Genomic DNA, 19230 nt, shown 5'->3' on the forward strand with positions numbered 1-19230 from the left:
ATTATGAAGGAAGCTGCTATAAACAATCACATGCAGGTTTCTGTGTGGACCTAATTTTTCACCTCCTTTAGGTAAATATCAGTGAGCACGACTGCTCAATCAGATGGGTATGTTTAATTTTGTAAGAAACTGCAGAACTATTGTGCAAAATGACTGTACAATTTTGCATTCCCACTAGCAATTAATTTGAGTTCCTGTTATCCACATCCTCACCAGGATTTGGTGTTGTCAGTGTTCTGGTTTTGGGCCATTTTAATAAGTGTGTAGTGGTATCTCATGTTTGTTAAATGTGCATTTCCCTAATGACACATGATGTAAAGCATCTTTTCACATGAACATTTGGCATCTGTATATCTTCTTGTTCAGGTGTCAAGGCCTTTGGCCCATTTATTAATGTGGTTGTTTGTTTTCTTATTGTTAAGTTTTACTGTCTTTGTATATTTTGGATAATAATCATTTATCAGATGTCTTCTGCAAATATTTTCTCCTAGTCCATGGCTTGTCTTCTCCGACATTGTCTTTTGCAGAACAGAAGTTTTTAATTTTAATGAAGTCCAACTTAACAATTACTTCTTTCATGGATCATGTCTTTGGTGTTGTATCTAAAAAGTCATCATACCCAAGGTCATCGAGGTTTTCTCCCACATTATCTTCTAGTTCTACAGTTTTGTGTTTTACACTTAGGTCTATGATCCATTTGGAGTTAATTTTGTGAAAGATGTCAAATCTGTGTCTATATTCAATTTTTCACATGTGGATGTCCAGTTGTTCCAGCACCATTTGCTGAAAAGACCACCTTTACTCCATTGTATTGACTTTGCTCCTTTGACAAGGATCAGCTGATTATATTTACTTGGTCCTATTTCTGAGCTCTCTATTCTGTTCCATTAATCTATTCGTCTATTCTTTTACCAATATCACACTGTCTTCAGTACTACAGCTTTATAGTAAGTCTTGAAATCAGGTAGTGTCAGTTAACCAAACTTGTTCTTCTCCTTTAATATTGTTTTGGCTATTCTGGGTCTTTCACCTCTCCATTTAAACTTTAGAATCAGTTTGTTGATATTCAAAAATAACTTTCTGGGAGTTTGATTGGGATTTCATTGAGTCTATAGATCAAGTTGGGAAGAACTGATATCTTTACAATATCGAGTCTTCCTAGCCATGTATAGAGTATCTATTTATTTAGTTCTTTGATTTCATTCATCAGGATTTTGTAGTTTTCTTTACACAGATCTTGTACACATTTTGTTAGATTTATACCTAAAAATTTCATATTCTGAGTGCTAAGGCAAATGTTATTGTTTTAAATTTCAAATTCCACTTGTTCATTGCTGATATATAAAAAAGTAATTGACTTTTGTCTATTAACCTTGAATCCTGAAAACTTGCGAATCACTTATTAGTTCTAGGAGTTTTTGATGTTATTGTTAACTCTTTTGGATTTTATACGTAGACAATTATGTCAACCACAAAGAAAGAGAGTTTTGTTTTTTCCTTCCCAGCCTGTATAACTTTTATTTCTTTTTCTTTTCTTATTGGCTAGGACTTCCAATACAATGTCAAAATGAGTGATGAGAGGGGACAACCTTGCCTTGTACTTGATCTCAGTAGGAAAGATTCGAGTTTCTCACTATTAAGTATGGTGTTAGCTAAAGGTTTTTTACAGATATTTTTTAATCAAGTTGAGCAAGTTTCCTTCCATTCCTAGTTTACTGAGAGTTTTTATCGTGAATGGTTTTTGGCTTCTGTCAAATGCTTTTTCTGTATCTATTGATATGATCATGTGTTTTTGTTTTTGCTTTTAGCCTGTTGATGTGATGAATTACACTAATTGATTTTTGAATGTTGAATTAGCCTTGCATACCTGGGATAAATCCCAATTGGCCATGGATTTGATTTGCTAATATTTTACTGAGAATTTTTGCATCTATGTTCATGAGAGATATTGGTTTGTATTTTTCTTTTCTTGTAATGTCTTTGTCTGGTTTTGGTATTACAGTAATGTTGGCCTCATAGAATGGGTTAGAAGTATTTCCTCTGTTGTATACTCTGAAAGAGATTGTAGAGAACTGGCATAATTTCTTCCTTAAATGTTTGACAGAATTCACCAGTGAACCCATCTGGGCCTGTTGTTTCCAGTTTTGGAAAGTTATTAATTATTGATTCAATTTTTTCAATAAATATACATCTGTCCAGACTATTTCTTCTTGTGTGAGTTTTGGCAGATTGTATCTTTCAATAAATTGGCCTATTTCATGTAGGTTATAAAATTTATGGGCATTGAACTGTTCATAGTATTCCTTTATTAACCTTTTAATGTTCATTGGGAGTACAGTAATGTCTCCTTTTTGATTTCTGATATTAGTAATCTGTATCCTCTCTTTCACTTTTTTTCTTAATTAGCCTGGCTAGAGGCTTATTGATTTTGTTGATTTTCAAAGAGCCAGCTTTTGGTTTCATTTTTTCTCACTGTTGATTTCTTGTTTTCAATTTCATTGATTTCTGCTCTAATTCTTGTTATTTCTTTTATTTGCATACTTTGAATTTAATTTGACCTTTTTCTAGTTTCTTACAGTAAAAACTTAGACTTTTTATTTTCCATCTTTCTTCTTTCTAATGTATGCGTTCAGTGCTATAAATTTCATTCAAAGCACTACTTTTGTTGCATCTCACAAATTTTGATAAATTGTGTTTTTATTTTCATCTAGTTCAAAATATTTTAAATTTCTCTTGAGATTTCTTCTCTGATCCATGTGTTATTTAAAAGTACATTGTTTGATTCTGTACATATTTTGGAATTTTCCAATCATCTTTCTATTATTATGACTTCCATTGTGGTCTGAGAGCAGATATTGAATGATCTCTATTCTTTTAAATTTGTTAAGTCATGTTAACAAATATAGCCCAGAATGTGGTCTGTCTCAGTGAATGTTCCATATGTGCTTGCAAAGAATGTGTAATCTACTATTTTTTGATGAAATGGTCTGTAGATGTCAGTTATATCCAATGGATTGATGGATTATTGAGTTCAACTATGTCCCTACTGATTTTTCTACCTATTGGATCTATTTCTGATAAAGGCAGTTTTTGCCTCATGTATTTTGACACTCTGTTGTTAGGAACATATATGTTAAGGATTGTTATTTCTTCTACAAGGATTGACTCCTTTATCAATAGGCAATGCCCTCTAAAGAGGGCATCCCTAACGTTCCTTACTTTAAAGTTTGCTCTGCACGAAATTAATATAGCTAGTCTTGCTTTCTTTTGACTAGTGTTAGCGTGGTATATTTTTCTCCAACCATTTACCCACCTCTCTTATGGATCCTAGAAGAGTTGATTTTTCAGTCTGTTCAGCTTTTTACTTGTTGTAGGACAGAATGGAGGCTTCTAAGTTCCTTGAATACAGAAATGGAAACTAGACTTTTTTTCTAATATTTGTATAAAAAATAAATGGAAGAAAAACAGCCAACACACTCTTGAAGAAAAGGAATAAAGCAACGGTATTTGCCCTGATAAATAGCATGATCTACTATAAAACTATAATAATAAAAATGATATTAGATCAATTGACTGGTAAAATAAAATAGCTCAGAAACAGACCTATAAATATTGAAATCTGATGTATAATAGAGATGGCCATGCAAAACATAGAAATTATGGACTCTTCAATAAATAATATTCAGCTAATAGTTATAAATCTGAAAAAAAAAGAGTATGGGATCCTTACCACAAACCACACACAAATCAATTCCAATTTGATTAAAGACCCAATCTCAAAGCTAACAGAGTATAGGAGGATATATTAATGACCTCAGAGTAGGTTAGGTGTTTTTAAACAAGATATAAACAGTATTAATCATAAAAGACTGATAAAATTGACCACATTATATAGTTAAAGTTTATGTCACTAAAAAACATTATAGAGGTAAGCTAAAGATAGGCCATAGAAATATTTGCAACATATATTAGTACTAAAAACTGCAAAATATAGTGTTAAAAACATGTAAAGAACTCAATCTCATTAACAATCAGGAAAATGCAAATAAATATCACAAAGAGATATCACTCTACTTTCATCAGAGTAGAAAATATTAACCAGTATGATAAAGCCAAGTGTTGGCAACCATGTGGTTCAATTAAAACTCTGTATGGCATGGCTATGAGTATAAATTTGGTAAAACCACTCTAACAAACAATTTGGATTTATTTTATAAAGCCAAATATTCATGTATTCTACATTCTCCTATTTCTAAACCATTGGGAAATGCTTTTATAATTACATCAGGAGAATGTCTACAGCAGCATTCTTCATAACGACAATTATAACTGGAAACAAATGAAATGTCCATAAAACAGCAGAATGGATAAGTTGTGAGGTTTCTTCACATAATGAGCTATTATATACCAATAAAATTAAGGATATATAACTACAAAAAATAGCTCAGAAAGTAAATATTGAGAGAAAAAAGTTACAGAAATCTATAAAGAGTGGATAACTTTTCATTAGGTCGATTCAACTAATTTGAAACTATGTGCCCTAGAGTCCCCCTGTCTCTGTGCTTTTTAGTTAGGTTGCTACAAGAGAAATTTATCTGAGATTTGGAAGGTGAAATTTTTAACTCCCAGAATATCAGTATCATTCATGTGCAGTTGCAGTTCACAAACATTGTGACTGATCTTGGCAAAGGACAGCAGCCAGGCCAACAGCTCCCCCCCCAGATACCTCCAGGTCTTGTTCAGCTTCTCTGATTCTGGCTGTGGTTCAGCTCCAGGGTCAAGAGAGTCATCTTATCCTGCAGGTCATCTGCCTCATCAAAACTGGAGGCCATGGGAGGCAAATATGTTTCCAGTTTGTCCTCGGTCTCTCGCACTTCATGTACAGCTTCACTTACAGACCCAGTCCTAGCTGACTTCAAACTGAGGGGAGTAAAAAAAAAAAAAAAAAAAAAAAAAGACCTATGGAGACTGCGTATTTGGTTCTATAATTGCCTAAATTCTAATTCCTACGATAAATACCTAATTCTATATCACTCATATGGGTTCTGCTTCCCCGAGCAAACCCTAACTGATGCCAACATGTGGCCAAATGTTTTACACAGCTCAAAACTAAAACTAAATAATGTACTGTTTTGGTATGCATCATATTGATAATTTTTAAAGAAAGGAAATGGGTAACACAAAATTTATTTCTAAGAGGAAGGCAGGAATAGGAAAAGATAGGAAAGAAACACATTGGTAGATTCAGTGGTATTTGGAATGGCATGGGTAAAGTTCTTAAGGTAGGAGGGGGATTCATCAGTGTACATTTTATTATTTTGCTTCACAATTTACACATAGATTATATACATAATTTTGTGTACCAAATATTATACAAGAATCATAAAAAATAAAGCATTGAGATAAGAAGGGCATGAAAAGAAAGAAAAAAAAATCAAAAATTCAACAGGAAAAGAATGTAGTATCCAGAGCGAAGCTGCACCAACTTTCTGAACCAGTGCTAGGAAGAAACCCATCAGCAGAGGTTGGAAACAAGAGCAGGCCCGGGAGTAAGCAACTCCCAGGGTAATTGGAAAAATTTAGGAGTAAAGCATGCCTTTATAATACTCTGGAGGTACTAGCTTGTCTGTCTAATGAATGAAGGCTACAACCAGTGAGGACTCCATTTTGGACAAAGTTAAACAGGTTCCTAACACGGTTCTCAAAGCCAAAGAAAAAGTGGAATAGTATCCCCATATAGCACTGCTCCATACAGTATAAATAAAAAGAAAAATGCTTCCCCACACTTGCAGGGAACTCCTTCACTATTTTCTCACTCCACAACAGTAATGAATTATCATTATTTAAAGATGATAGCTACTTAGAAAATCAGAAATAAATCAAATGAGAATTAAACTGATTAAATGTATCAAAAAATCAGTAGTCTAAGAGTTTTAATTGACAGTGTAATTCTAACAAAGATTGCATAATAATACCAACAAAGGCTACAGATTACCTTTGAATAACTTAACAGGGAATGTGTAAAACCTATTTGAGGAAATTAAAACTGTACCACTGGACATAGAAGTCCTCTTTAAATACGGAAATACATCTTATTCCTAGATAGAAAATCTCATTGCTGGAAAGATGTCAATTCTCCTCAAACCAATACAAAAGATTAAAGTTTTAATCAAAATCCTATTAGAATTTTTTAGAGAAAAAAGAACTAAGTTGATTCTTCAATCCATGTGGAAAAGTAAGTCAATGAAAAGGGGCAAGAAATTGTCAAAAGTGAGTAATAAATATACACTTATCCAATCAGATACAATATTTATGATAAAGCTTCAGTGATTAAAACAGTATGTTACTGACCCCGATAATTGGATTAATGAAACACAATAGTCAAGCAAAGACCCATGAGCATATGGAAGTTTTGAACACTATAAATGAATCATTTCAAACCAGTGAGGAACAGAACAGCCTACTTGGTAACTATTATTTAAACAATTGCCTGTATATTTAGGAATAGAATTGGAAATCAATCTCACAACATATGTTATAATAAATTTCTGTTAACTTTAAGATTTGAATATAAAACAAAAATATATAAGAATAAAATGTGGGAACGTTATTCAAATCTTAATTTGGGAAGTTCTTTCAATGAATGACACCAACCTTAGAAGCCATAAAAGAAAACACTTGACTATATAAAAATTTAAAACTTGAACATGACAAAAGATGGCATAAACAGAATAAAAAACAAACAACATACTGGGAAAAACTACTACAGCATATAAATGAGAATTTTGATATGAATATTAATAAGAAGTATCCACAAAATAATAAATAAAAATGACCAACTAATGAATGAAGGATATGAACAAAATAAAATATAAATGAACTATAAATATTAACAAAGATTTTTTAACATCACTAATAAACATATAAACGCAAAAATAAAGTAACTGTAAGATTACAGTTACTGTAATGAGATTAGCAAATCCTATGAGATTAGCAAGTATTGATAATATGCAGCACTGGCCAGAAGGAAGGGAGGGGCAGCTACACATACACATTTATATACAGGAGTATAAATTTGTACAGATTTTTGGAGGACAAATTAGCAATACTTATCAAAATACCTATTCAAAATTAAAGTTTTTAACTCCTAATAAGTGATACACAGAAATAATTATAGAAGAAGGAAAGACAGATGCAGAAAGATTTCAGTGCATAATTATAAGAGCAAAAAGCTAGATATAACACAAGTGTCCAATAGTACCCAAGTACATATCTGATTGCTTAAATAAATTACAGTACATTAGTGTAGTGGAGAATTACATAGCTATTAGATTGGAATAGAATTTTGCATAACAACGTGGAAAGATATTTACTATATATTATTAAGGAAAATATGCAAAATTACAGAATAATATATATCATATGAGCACATTTCTGTTTTAAAAAATGTATAGTTATGTTATGTATGTCTGCAGAAAAAAAAAAAAATTCAAGGAAACACACCATATGGGAAAGTTGGATTTTTCAAAGGGGAAAAGTTTTCTAATTTTACATACTACTGCATTGTTTAAATTTTTTACAACAAGCTATATAAAGAAAATGTTTTCAGCTGGCCTAAAATTTACAGAAAAAAATTTCACATAAAAAATGAGAAATCTAGAGCAACAGTATATTTCACCTAATCCTCTGAGCTCATCATCTTCATGAATAAAACAACTCATTGCCAACATTTGAAATGGCACTGAAATAAGTTTAAACCTATTTCCTAGAATACTGCAAAAGAAAAATTTTAGGAAAGTACAGCTAATTTTGTTTAAAAATATATTTAAAATAGTCCTAAAGTTAGTCTAAAAGAGTCCTAAGTAGACTGCATTATCAGTATTATCTTCTTTATAGAAATTTTGGCCCATTAGCAATTAAATCTCTATTTCATTACAGTAAAAAAAAAAAAAAAGGCTGAATGCTTCCCTTTAATACATGGAAATAACTGTTGGGAAATAAAGACATAAAATATTATCCAAAACGTCCCCTCTCCATTAAGGTAAATCTTTCTCTGAAGCAGTTATCACACTTAAAATTGTATGACTATTTTAGCAAGTAGTTGTTAAATATGTGGGCTTCTCCAACTAAGTTATAAGCTCCTTGAGCTCAGAAATTCTTTCATTCTGGTTCCTTACTGTAAGAAACGGTAGGTGTAAAATAAATATTTATGGAAGGAAGGAAGGAGGGAAGGAAGGAAGGAAGGAAGGAGGGAAGGAAGGAAGGAAGGAAGGAAGGAAGGAAGGAAGGAAGGAAGGAAGGAAGGAAGGAAGGAAAGAAGGGAGGGAAGAAAGGTGGGAAAAGGGAGGGAGAGAAATCAGTTACAACATTTTAGAAGAAAAATGAATCTCCAAGGCCATCTCTGTTGAAGAGATGTAATCAGTGTCACAGAGCTGGCCCTGGAACTCTCTTCTAATAGCTGGCCCAGAGTTATTCCTGTTCTACCAGGCAACATATGCTATTCTGTTTCAAGTTTATAGATTTCATCCCAATCTCAACCAAAAGAGTATCTTAGTACAGACAATCTGGTAAAAATTAGCCAAACTTTTCAACACTTATCACTAAAATCTCAGATAGGTTGTTGTTAAAATATTTAAGTCAGACCATTTGAATAGGACCTAGAGATTCTGAACATTTTACATCCCTCCCCTTCTCTCCTCTATCTTCAGCCTGTATGTAGTTGAGGCTAGAAAGTTATTTTATTTTGCACTTCTCTTGAACTTCTTCTTTATGTCAGATAAAAATTTAAGGCCAAAACTTTTTGTTATGGAAAACAAATAAATACTTTGAAAAACACCATGTTTCTTAAGGCTTTCTTTGTTGAAAAAGAGAAAACCACCTGAAAATTGATACACGCTGTCATATTCTAGAACCCATATTAACTCCCCATGGAATGTTCCAGCTATATAAAATAATTTTTAACCACTGGGACAGTTTTATTCATGTGCTCCAAAACCATATCTAAAATATAATGATCTTGCTGTGGCTACATACTCTTTTGATGGGCTGAGGAACAATGAAGGTGGCAAAGAGGATTAGACTGTTGAAGTGCCATATCGTAAGGCATAATTAAATTTAGGAAACCAAAGATAGTTTAGGTTTATAACCATTCCCTGAATTCTAGAGCTACTAGGAAGAATAATTACAGAGTGTCATTTGCATTAAAAATAATGTATAACTTATACTTTGGAGAGAAAAACTTGAAAATCATACAAGAACACAAATCTGTATGACCATAAACTTGCTCTTAGGAAATAGAATTCATTCATTCATTCAACAAATATTACTATTTGCCAGAGAGTTATTCATGGAGTTATTAATTGTAGGTCACAAAGCAAATTACATCCAGAAGACGAATAAAATAACTGAAAAAAGCTCAAGATATTAAATCATTTCATCCTTATTTAAAAATTATAAATAGTACTAATTACAAAATTGCCTATTATAGTGTTGAAGAACTCCCATTAAAATCTTATGTTGAGGCCCTAACCCCCAATGTGACTGTATCTAGAGATAGGGTACTTAGGAAGTAAGAAAGATTAAACGAGGTTAGAAGGATGGGGCCCTAATCTGAAAGGACTGTGGTCTTAAAGGGAAGAAAAAAGATCTTTCTCTCTCTCTCTCTCTCTCTCTCAACCATGTGAGGATACAGTGAGAAGGCAACCATCTGCAAGCCAGGAAGAGAACTCTCATCAGGAACTGAATTGGCTGGCATCTTGATCATGGATATTACAGCCTCCAGAACCACTATGGGAAAATAAATTTCTGTTGTTTAAGCCAGCCAGTCTATTCTGCAATGGCAGCCCAAGCTGACTAAGACAAGAAGATAGTTTCTTTGTTTGCTTTTAATAAGATAGACCTGGTTTCAAATTCTGCCTTAGCTAACTCTCTAAATCTTAGCTACCTGTCTGTAAAAAATTATTAACCTATCCCCAAATCCATTTTTAGAAATACAGCTTATAATACACATAAAGCAGTTATTATAGAATTAAATAAATGATAAATATTATTTTGTTTTATTCATCATTTAAATAAATTGTTTAGCAAATCATAGACTGTTATAACTTAAAGAGAACTTAAATAATACATATTTATATACAAATTCATCATTAATAAATGGCTTTTCAGAAAGAAGTGGTTTATCTCTCATGAGTAGAGTCATTTGTTTTGATCTTCAAGTTCAAGGTAGTATAATCTTTGAACGACTAGCTTTGTGGCAGAAGACACTAATGCTCATTAAACAAGATAAAAGACTAAAATTATTTTAACACGTTGTTGAATACACTGTTTATGTAGCATTTAGTGAAAAAGAAATACACTGTTTATGTAGCATTTAGTGAAAAAGAAATTTAAGATATTATCTTATTGTTTGTATAAATTTTCATATTGTTATTACTTTAAGTAAAAGCTGTCCTCAGTATATGTAGAATTTGACAACAGATAGGCAATCAGTAAAAGTTCATGTAATGAATAGATAAATCCAATTATTTTAGCAACACTAAAAATATATATGATAACCTGCTCCAATACACATTCAATCACTCATTCAAAAGCATCTAATCACCATGTATGGCATGCTGTGGAAATACTAAGATGAGCCAGACATGATCATAGTCTGCAAGCAGCTGGGTCCCCAAAATTCAGGAAAGGGTCTCACCTACATCCAATTATATTCACTCCATATTTACTTCTCTTACTTATTCACTCACTTAATATATTTTAAGCAGCCCCAATGTATTTAGCACTCACTGTTTCAGAAACTGGGAATACAATGGAGAACAAGACAACAAAGCCCCTTCTCCCATGGAGGCTCCATTCATAGTCTATAATGTACATGCCTCTTTCCGTCTTTATCTTTCTTTGTCTTGGGCACATCCACCACCCGCCAAAGTTTGTAGCACACAGTAATAGTGCAGTTAGACACAGGACTAGCATATGTGCCACACTCCCATATCCAAACCCATGGTAGAAATTGTTAATTAATTATGGCCCTCATTCCCCAAGAGTCTGAATGTGATGTCAAAATCCTTTTCATCACAGTATTCATACCAGCCATGACTAATCAATTAGACTTAACAAAAAAGCTAAAATATCTATTTAAACCACTGAGTAGAATGCAGAATATAGGTGCAAGCTATAACTCCCCCCCCACCATGCTAACAAACAAGGGAAAAATGCATGCATCCATAAGTCAAATTTATAAAGACACCAGAGCAGTGAGGAAGCAAAAAGGAATGGACAAACTATCTCCAGAGATGGAATATCTCTTCTTAGGCAAGATGAGATTAGCAGTGATTAGCTTCATTAGGAGCATTTGTCAAATCTGTGATTTGAAGATCTAGTTAAGACTTATGTAGAGGAACTCTACTAGGAGAAGAGAAACTAGCAGAGCTTTGGGTAGTCACTGGAAATGGAATATGAGTGTTGGGGTGGTGCAAAAAACTCTTGCTTTCTTGCAATGCTTAGGAGACAAAGCCCTTCTACAGGGAGGGGCCTGTGAAAACAAAAGAAATGTCTCTACTTGAAATATATGAAACCCAAGAAGTACTAAATTTATCTTAACCTACAATTCAGCACCCATCACACTAAATTTCCAATTGAACGGAAGTAATTTGCCCTCAGTCTATGTGTGTAACAGAGAAGAGCAAATACTGACTGAGGGAAAATAAGATCAACCTCTCTCTCTATGGTTTTTGGCATGCTAAAATAAATATGAGATATCTGAAGAAGCAGGAGAATGTAACTGAAAAGAAAAAGAAAAAGAAACAAGATGATATAAGGAGATTCTCCACCCTCCATCATGTCATTGGAATAAACAGATGAGACCTTTAAAATAAATAACAAGAATAATTGTAAATAAAGTAAATTGGAAAGAATAAAAGATTTTCAGTATATAATTAGAATCAACATAAAAATTAAATGAGACATTCTAAAACTGAAAAAAAATACATATATGAGTTTAAGGACTCATGGAATGTGTTTAACAGCAGACTACACACAGTAAATAGCAGACTGACACAATAAAGACATTATTAGTGAGCATAAAAATAGAATATTCAAACAGAAGTACACAGAGAAACAACTTGGAAAAAATGGAACTGTACATTAGACTATAGGACAATAAATAATGCAGGACATGAATATATGTGTAATTGGAATCTCAGAAGAAGAGAAAAGGGATGAAGACAATATTTGAAAAGATATGGTTGCTAATTTTTCCAAACCTGATGGCAGGCATCAACCAGAGATCCAAGAATGTCTGCCAACCCCAAGAAGGATAAATACAAAGAAACTGTATATCAAAAAACACAGTTAAAATGCTCAAATTATAGAGAAAAAGAACATTTTTAATCAGGCAGAGAAAAAAAGACACATCACCTTCCAAAAGTAAGAATGAGATTTATGACTGACTTTCCAAAATAAATAATAAAAGACAAAAGTAATGGAATGACATCTTTAAAGCACTGAAAGAAAAAATTAAAACTGCCAAATCCTATATCCAATGAAAATATTCTTCAAAAATGAAGGTGAATTAAAGATGTTTTCAGCCCCTCCTTAAAAAACCTGAAAGAATGTGTTACCAGTGAACCAGCACTACAAGAAACATGAAAGGAATATTTTCTTTTCTTTTTTTTTTTTTTTGTGGTACGCAGGCCTCTCACCGTTGTGGCCTCTCCCATTGTGGAGCACAGGCTCTGGACACGCGGGCCCAGCGGCCATGGCCCACAGGCCCAGCCGCTCCGCGGCATGTGGGATCCTCCCGGACCGGGGCACGAACCCGTGTCCCCTGCATCGGCAAGCGGACTCTCAACCACTGCGCCACCAGGGAAGCCCATGAAAGGAATATTTTCAAGTTGAAAGAAAATAGTCAAAGATGAAAGAAATGAACACTATAAAAGTTAAAGTTAAATCAAATGCATATTTATGATTTAAAAGTAATAATAAGTATGCCTTGTGGGGTTAATAACATACTCTATGTACAAAATATAACATAACAATAGTTCAAGGATAGGAGTGGTAAATGGAAAGAAACTCTAATCACATTTAAATAAATGTAAATCAAAAGAGTAACATGACTTTTTGCTGTCTGTTATAAGTTGAATTGTGTCCCCCTCCCAAAAAAAGATATGCTGAAGTCCTAACCTTCAGTACCTCAGAGTGTGACCTTATTTGAAAGTTAGGATTGTTGCACATGTAATTAGGTAAAATGAGGTCACAATGGAGTAGAGTGGTTTCTCAATCCAATATTACTGATGTCCTTATAAGAAAATGGCCAACTAAGATACACTGAGACACACAGAGAAATGTCATATGATGATAATGTCATGTTCTGTTACTGAGAGTGGTATGCTAAAATGTCCATCTATGGTTCTGGGTTTTACTGTTTTTCCTGCATGTGTTTTTAAAGCTATGTCAATTTTAGCTTTATATATTTCAAAGCTCTTTTTTTAGGCATATGCAAATTTAAGATTGCTGTTATCCTTTATTATCATGAAATATTCCTTTTTACATCTAATAATACTTCTTGCTTCAGAGTCTACTTTGTCATAGGGCCATAACCAGAGTGCAAAATTTAAGGAGACACTGATTCTCTGGTGCAGACTCTGCACTTGCATTTTTATTTTCTTTCTATTAATTGGTTATTAATAACTTTTATGATATTTTAATTAGGTTGTAAATATTTATATTTAGAGGAGCTCTCTATAAAGTAAGGAAGTTAATCTCTCTTGTATCTCATGTATGTTTAATATTTCCTCAGCTTGTCATTTGTCTTTTGACTTCATATATATTTATATATGAATAATTTAAAATTCTATATAATGAAATTTCTCTTTTTTTGTATAGTTTTGCTTCACAATTTCTGGGTTTTAAGTTTTAATTTGAAATACCTCTTCAAATCCCAAGTTAATGAATAAAACCACCTATACTTTTTGAATTAAATCTTTCATCCATCTGGAATTTATTTTGATGTTAAAGTAAAATATCTCTATGGTTAATGACATAGCCAATTGTTCCAATAAAACTTATTGGATAACCCATCTCTCCCTTTCTCCTCATTTTAAAGGAAATGCCACTTTCTTCTTTGGTCTATTTTCTGTTTCCTCTATAGTATAAAGTTGTTTTGATTTTTGTAGCTTTGTCATTTATTTTAACATGTGAAAGGGCTTTCTCATTAAATTCTTATTCCTAAATATTCCAAATGAGTTTTATTGTCATTTTGTCAAGTTATAAAATATCCTTCTGGCATTGTATTTGATATTTCATTGAAATTAAAAATATAAGGAGAACTGCATCTTTAAAATAGTAACTCCCTATCTCACAAATTATGGTCTCTAAATACCAAATCCAAGCAGAGATCCTTGGAGGTATGGCTAATAATAAATATGAGGCAAAAAAAAGAATAAGGGGATCCTGAGGCATCTTTTCAGAGCAAGTAGCAAGGAAATAAGTAAAGCCTACTAGGGTTGTGGTAAAAGCACTCAACAGTGAATTTTGAAGAGGCTGCCACTGGCCAAAGTTAAGAAAATCTAAGTATTAAAAGGATAATAATTAAAATAGATTGGAACATATACCACCACACAAAAACAGTAACAATAACAACAAATTAACTGGTCACCACTGGAGGATGCAAGTAAGCTAACTGATTATTTTTAAAAGTAGAAAGTAAAGAGAACAAATCAAGCGTTAATCTTGCCTTTTGACATAAACTATGCCACTAGGTAATCAAATAGTAAATGAGAGAAGTTCTTGCTTATAAATATATTCCACCTAACAAAGAAGGAAAAATAGAATATCATTGTTTTGCAATGTTTAATAAATTAATGAGCTTGGGCATTAATCATCAACTAAAAGGGAGACAACCAAGTATTATTTGCCTTCCAATAGAAAAACACATGACCAAAGACAAAATAGTCTTGCAAGAACAAAACAAAAAAGAGCCTAAATTCGATCAAACCACCATATCCAACTAACAATCTTTACTAGATACACAAAAGGAACAAACATGTTTATACCATAGAGATGTAATCAGCAAAATTCAGACTATACAAAACCTTGGAGGACAATTTTTTTAAAACTGCAAGTTGTAGACTTTATTTGAATTCTAAGTCAATGGACCAAACTGGAAAACGATATAATATTTATGAAGCAATTGGAAATTTGAGTACTAACTAGATTCTTAATAGTAGAGAATTATTTTTAATATTTGGGTTTGACAATATGTATTTGCAAATTATTAATTTTTAAATATATTTATTGAAATATTTAAAGATAAAAAATATATCTATTTTCTACTAGTTTCAAACTAATATGGAATGGGGAATGGGTGGAAATAGATACAAAACATGATTAGTCACTAGTTGATAATTATTGAATCTAGATAAAGTACATGTAATTAATTTATTTTACGTATGTTTAAAATTTTCTATAATAAATTTATTGAGTTTTCCTATCCAAGAAGGTTTTATCTTTCATTTACTTAAATATATTGTTCTAGTCTTAGGGGAGTTTGAAAGTTTCTCCTTTTATTTTTAAATTTAATTCTATGGGTTTTACCTTTTTGTTTCTACATTAAACAGGATCTTTCCTGCCATATTTTTCTAACTGGTTATTGTTTGCATATAGGAAAATTATTTGTGCACAATATTATTAAAGGAGCCCCTTATTCAATTCTTATTGTTTCTCAGATATTTTTGGTGTGCTAATTTTGCCATGTATATAATTGCTATAGACTGAATGTTTGTGTTTGTTCCCCTACCATACACATATTAAAACTTAATCCCCAGTGTGATGGTGTTATAAGGTGGGACCTTAGGAGGTGACTGGATCTTGAGGGTGGAACACTCCTGAATGGGGTTAGTACCCTTATCAAAGAGACTCCAGAGAGTTCCCTTGTCCCTTCCACTCTGTGAAGACACAAAGACAAGACAGCTTTCTATGAACCAGAAAGCAGGTTCTTCCCGGACATCAAATCTGCCAGTGCCTTGATCTTGGACTTCACAGAACTTGGACTCCAGAACTGTGAGAAGTAAATTTCTGTTGTTTATGAGCTACCCAGTCTGTGGCATTTTGTTACAGTTGTCTGAATTAAGACAATAATTATATAATTAGAAAAGAATCATACATTTTCTTCTTTATTCTTTCTCCAAATTTATACTTCTATTTTATTCTCTTGCACTGGCTGTTAACTCCAGAGCAATGCTCTATAATAGTTGTAAACGGGTATACTTATTTCATTCTCAGTTTTACTGGTAATAATTCTAAGTTTTGTCTGGTTTATTGTTTGGGATATATATTGTTGATCATGTAAGAAGTATTAATGCCTTCTTATGCCTTTGAGTTTTTATTATGTTTTGCTTTGATCAGAAATATATTTTTAAAAGACAATATGTTACTTATTGGGGACATATGTAATATATATTTCCAATTAAATTCATTGGAAACGTATAGGCAATATCCAAAATAAAAGATATTTCCAAACTAAATAGCAAATACATTTATCAAAGATTCTGAAGTGTAATAGATTCTTTGAAAAAAACAACACTGGCATCAGCTTTTTAGTTACAAACCAAATTTATTACTTACTATACCTCTACATGAAAAATCTTCATGTAATAAATGTTCAGTCCCCAGAAGATAGAAATATATGAAGCCATAACACTCTAGTAAAAGAAAAAAAAGTACACATATTCTGGTTCATTAAATGAAATTTGTCCTGTTATGGCATAATTTTAACAAAGGAATAATTTTTTATGTTCAAATATTATAGTGTTTCATACAGTCTAAAAATGTAATGCACAGTAAGTTGTAATTTCAATATGCTTACTCTTTTAATGAATGTGCAGAGAACTGGATCAATTTTCCATTGAATGAATTTTTCTTAAACAACAAGGGCAATTTGTCCTCTGAATTACATTGATATGTTGTAAGATTTTAATTATTTGGCAATGAGTTTCCTAATGGAGCACATTTCTGAAATAATAATGTGAATTACTGGGATATATAATTAGACAATTTTCACTCTGCCTACTATTTTTAAAGATTACCTACCTCTAATCACTAAATTGAAGGTAAGGTTTAATTTATTAAGAGAATGAATGCTAATTGAGAGCATAATTTTCTTGACTTCTCTTGGCCTTTTATTTTTCTCTCTGTAAATAAGGGGTAGGTCCACCTTGCCCTCTAGGATATTTTCAAGCTATGAACTTCATTTAGTTATCCACTCAAAAATTCTCTCATAAATAGCTACAACTGCATAAAAAAAAAAAAAAGAAAATCTGACAATGTGCCAGTTTTTAGTCTAGCCCATTTATATTTATAAATATAATAAAAATTGATCTTAAATCTGTCATCTGATATATTTTTTGGTTTTACTGCTTCCTTTGTTGATATATTTTGCTATATAGATTTTAAAAGTTTAACTTTAAATTATATATACTGACATTCCTCCGTGAAAAACTGAAAAAATGTACATTTTAATTTTATCCCACTTATTCTTAATAACCTATTCCTTTTTCTATAAGTTTTATCAGTTTTTGGTCCTTCAGGAAGTTGCCTTCATAAACTTAAATGATCTACTTATGTTTCTATTTCTGAAATTCGCCATTCTACATAATACCTATTAACTCCCTGCTAGGAAAAATGAAGAAATCAGTATATCCACATTTCTTTCCATATCCCTGCCCTCATCCTTATTTCCCAACTCCGGTGTTTTCTGTTCTTAATAACATCACTATACCCCTGAGAAACAACTGGGATAGTCTTACCAGTAATTTTTGTTCCTATTAGCAAGGAGGAAGGGGTGGGTGGCAAGGAGAATGGCAATGACCAGTGCCTGCCACAAATGACTAATCCTCCTGATTTGGTTTACACCTCTAGTTCTATCTCTGAAACTTCCACCTCACGCTTTATGATCCAGCAGCCTTCTATGAGATTGCCTTCTGCTCCACACTCTTGGTAATTCAGTTCCCTCTTCCTAGAACACCTCCAGCCAACTGCTTCTTATTATCCCATCAACCCATCTCGTGGCTCCCTTTTACTCTTCAAAGTACTACTTAGACGTATTATCTTCCACCAAGTCGTCTCTTCAAGGTAAAATTATACAGCCTTTATTCAATCCTGTTTCTGCCCTATGGCCATACTGCAATTATGTTACACACCATAATAAGTTACATTTATGTGTTTATCTTCTGTCTCTCCTTCTGGTTGTTACTAGTGGCTAACACTGTGCTCAATAAATGTTAACATGATCATTATACCCAGTAATATTCAGGAACTGAGTGTTTGAATTATGCATTCTTCATAAGGAAATGGTAGTGAACACTACTCACTATAGGCACACATGCTTTTTATTCTTTACATTATGACACATTTAAAATATACACGAAAGTGGAGAGCACACATAAAGTACACTAGGGACCAGGAAGCGAGAAAACTCGGGTCTATTTAAGACTAGAACCAGAAAAACAGTTCACAAGTGTCCTAAATGGCCATTGCATGTTAAGTGATTTGTGCATGAAAACAATTCCTGACACTTATAACTTAATTCAAGAGAAAGTTAAGGTATTTCGTTTACGTTTTTCTTTTCAACGGCCCTCTTCAGTGTTAGCAATAGAGGAAAATGTGTCCCTGCTCCTTTGGATAAATCGCATTAACTGAGGATTCCTCGAATTCCTTTTTTCCAAAACGAAAGCACAGGAGTGAGGATCGTATCCAAGTTCCAGGGTCGCCAGCCCCTGCCTCCCTCTAACGCCCGCACTGTGGCAGGGGCTCTTCTAGGGATGCTGGAGCGAGGGGCGGGGGCGGGGGGAATGTTTGGGACAACCCCCCCCTCCCCCGCAATCTGGAATCCAGATCGCAGGCAAACGAGAACGCTTTAAAAGGTAGAAAGAACGAAATAACAAACGCTGGATCCTGGGCCTGGTTAGGGACATCACCCTAAAACGCAATAACCTAATGGTGCGCACTGTCCCTCAGGCGAATGGGTCAGGCCGTAACTATACTTCCCAGAAGGCAAAGCGGCGAGGCGGTGCTAAAAACACTGTTTTTACCTCAAGTTGGCTCCAGGCGCTACAGGTTTGGTTAGAAACTCCAGTCCCTCTTGTTAGCGCTCCTCCACCCCAGCCTAATTGGCTCTGTAGTCCGTTGCGTGGAGGGCGGCTCGGGCGCCCCTGGCAGCGGTTGAATGGGGGC

The 19230-nt window shown here is 33.2% G+C and overlaps 1 long non-coding RNA gene across 1 annotated transcript; it reads right to left on the reverse strand.

The window, feature by feature from the left end:
• Positions 1 to 2563: 2563 nt before the first annotated feature.
• LOC113618373 (uncharacterized) lies at positions 2564 to 19207 on the reverse strand. Its single transcript, XR_003431993.1, has 3 exons — positions 19089 to 19207; positions 4727 to 4920; positions 2564 to 3398 (listed from the first exon to the last, which is right to left on the reverse strand). It is a non-coding gene; the product is annotated as an uncharacterized LOC113618373 (long non-coding RNA).
• Positions 19208 to 19230: the final 23 nt, after the last annotated feature.

This window comes from Aethalodelphis obliquidens, unplaced genomic scaffold (genome assembly GCF_003676395.1).
Source record: "Aethalodelphis obliquidens isolate GAN/ISIS:26980383/991018 unplaced genomic scaffold, ASM367639v1 scaffold1, whole genome shotgun sequence".
Taxonomy (NCBI): Eukaryota; Metazoa; Chordata; class Mammalia; order Artiodactyla; family Delphinidae; genus Aethalodelphis; species Aethalodelphis obliquidens.